This window comes from Petromyzon marinus, chromosome 42, assembly GCF_048934315.1.
Source record: "Petromyzon marinus isolate PM22_M1 ecotype Great Lakes invasive population chromosome 42, UKy_Petmar_22M1.pri1.0, whole genome shotgun sequence".
Classification (NCBI taxonomy): domain Eukaryota; kingdom Metazoa; phylum Chordata; class Hyperoartia; order Petromyzontiformes; family Petromyzontidae; genus Petromyzon; species Petromyzon marinus.
In genome coordinates, this window is record NC_133708.1 from 1840001 (window position 1) to 1842907 (window position 2907).

At 55.6% G+C, this 2907-nt stretch overlaps 1 protein-coding gene across 2 annotated transcripts in view; it reads right to left on the reverse strand.

Annotated features, from left to right (window-relative positions):
- LOC116951105 (metabotropic glutamate receptor 2-like) overlaps window positions 1-2702 on the reverse strand; it is an 87723-nt gene extending 85021 nt beyond the window's left edge. For both annotated transcript variants that reach the window (XM_076073419.1, XM_076073417.1), the window contains exon 1: window positions 1539-2702. The gene's annotated coding sequence lies outside the window, so the exon portion shown is untranslated. The remainder of the gene's footprint in view (window positions 1-1538) is intronic.
- Window positions 2703-2907: the final 205 nt, after the last annotated feature.

Below are 2907 nucleotides of genomic sequence, written 5' to 3' on the forward strand. Positions count from 1 at the left end.
AAATCATTAATCTAAAAACTACCAAAAATCGATTTGTAATTAAAATTCTGAACATCGTGTACGCCTGCTCCCTTGATTCTAATCGCACCTAGCCCATAAAAGAAGAAAAATACCTTGCAATATTAATAATGATATTTAGGATAGATACAATGTACGTACATTATTTTCAACAGGTGTAAGTTGCAACGCATTCCATCGTTTTTCATTACAAATCAGTAAACACGGATTACTCAAACACGTTCGTCATCAAGATAAGTTAAAGACTGTTCTTAATTACAATTAGCAGCGCTCGCAGTATTATCGTTATCATCGTCATCACCATCGTCACCATCACCATCATCACCATCATCGTCATCATCATTGTCACCATCTTCACCATCACCGTCATCACCATGATTGTCGGTCAAGCCGTCGTTACCGTAACCGCACCACCAATGCGTGGAGTGTGAGCCACATTCCAGCTCTCCATGCCTGAGTCTCGTCTTCACAGAGTCTCAAGAGTCGTTTTCAAGAGGATCATGCGTTAGAGATGCTTGGCCAATAACATTTCATTTAAAAAAAGAAACGTACAAAAAATGAGCAAGTTGGCGTGAAAAACGCGATAACTTGTCACGTGTGTCTTTCGTGAAACGCTCTCTCGCTGTCTCTCGCTGTCTCTCTTCGTGAGCGGTGAATCAGCGTGGCACGGCCTGGGGACCGGCCAGGGCAAGAGGCGGATGCGGGATTCTACTCTGGGCTGTGTCCGTCCATCCGTCCGTTTGTTTGTACGTTTGTCCATCTACGTGTGGGTCCATCCGTTAGTCCATCCATCTGTCCGTCCATCCCTCCGTTTGTCCATCTACGCGTGAGTCAATCCGTTAGTCCATCCATCTGTCCGTCCATCCCTCCGTTTGTCCATCAATGTGTTAGTCCATCCGTCTGTCAATCTATCCGTTCGTCCATCCCTCGATTTGTCCATCCCTCTGCTCGTGCGTCCATCAGTCCCTACGATTGTCAATCTGACTGCAACAACGCTGAGATCGACATGGCCCGGTTATCTCTGGGGCAAAGTGCCGAACGGCAATGCGACTTTTATACTTTGCATTAATTAAATGTTGGATCGTTTTTATGAGGATAAGGGTGACAGAGGGACAGGCGGACAGACGGACAAGTGGACAGAAGGATACATCGATAGATAGATGGACCAACGTATGGGAAGGTGGACAACCAGACAGACGGATGGAGAGATGGATAGACCTACAGATGGACAAATGGACAGATAGATGGATAGAGAGACAGACAGACGGACGGACCAATGGATGGAAAGATGGACACATGGACAGGTAGACGGACGGACGGTCAGTTGGAACGCGTGAATGAGATGAAAGCCCGGGGAGAGTGGCCGCGAGGAACCCGGAGTGACCGTAGCAGCGGCAAGCTCGCAGGGAGGCCGGCAGCAGCGGCAGCAGCGGCAGCACCCCCACGATCGGGCCCCCCCATCCCCCACCCCCCCACGATCGGACCCCCCCACCCCTCCCCGATTTCGGGGGGCCACTCACCACTTGCTCGCCGCGGGGACAGCAGCAGGGGTGAGCGCTCTGTCGTCGCCAGGGGTGAGCGCTGCTCACCAGCGGTCAGTTCTCCTCACCAGGGCCGGTAAGCTCTCTCCTCACCAGGGGTGGTAAGCTCTCTCCTCACCAGGGGTGGTGAGCTCTCCTCACCAGGGGTGGTGAGCTCTCTGTCCTCACCAGGGGTGGTGAGCTCTCTCCTCACCAGGGGTGGTGAGCTCTCTCTCCTCACCAGGGGTGGTGAGCTCTCTCCTCACCAGGGGTGGTGAGCTCTCTCCTCACCAGGTGTGGTGAGCTCTCTCTCCTCACCAGGAGTGGTGAGCTCTCCTCACCAGGGGTGGTGAGGTCTCTCTCCTCACCAGGAGTGGTGAGCTCTCCTCACCAGGGGTGGTGAGGTCTCCTCACCAGGGGTGGTGAGCTCTCTGTCCTCACCAGGGCCGGTAAGCTCTCTCCTCACCAGGGCTGGTGAGGTCTCCTCACCAGGGGTGGTGAGCTCTCTCTCCTCACCAGGGTGGTGAGCTCTCCTCACCAGGAGTGGTGAGCTCTCTCCTCACCAGGAGTGGTGAGCTCTCCTCACCAGGGGTGGTGAGCTCTCTCTCCTCACCAGGGGTGGTGAGCTCTCCTCACCAGGGGTGGTGAGCTCTCTCTCCTCACGAGGGGTGGTTAGCTCTCCTCACCAGGGTGGTGAGCTCTCCTCACCAGGAGTGGTGAGCTCTCTCTCCTCACCAGGGCTGGTGAGCTCTCCACACCAGGGCTGGTGAGCTCTCCTCACCAGGAGTGGTGAGCTCACTGTCTTCACCAGGAGTGGTGAGCTCTCCTCACCAGGAGTGGTGAGCTCTCTCTTCACCAGGAGTGGTGAGCTCTCCTCACCAGGGGTGGTGAGCTCTCCTCACCAGGGGTGGTGAGCTCTCTCTCTCTCTCCTCACCAGGGTGGTGAGCTCTCCTCACCAGGTGTGGTGAGCTCTCCTCACCAGAGCTGGTGAGCTCTCCTCACCAGGGGTAGTGAGCTCTCTCTCTCTCTCCTCACTAGGGGTGGTGAGCTCTCTCTTTCTCCTCACCAGGGGTGGTGAGGTCTCTCCTCACCAGGGTGGTGAGCTCTCCTCACCAGGGTGGTGAGCTCTCTCTCTCTCCTCACCAGGGTGGTGAGCTCTCTCTCTCCTCACCAGGGTGGTGAGCTCTCTCTCTCTCTCTCCTCACCAGGGGTGGTGAGCTCTCCTCACCAGGGGTGGTGAGCTCTCTCTCCTCACCAGGGCTCTTGAGCTCTCTCTCCTCACCAGGGGTGGTGAGGTCTCCTCACCAGGGCTGGTGAGCTCTCTCCTCACCAGGGGTGGTGAGCTCTCTCTCTCTCTCTCCTCACCAG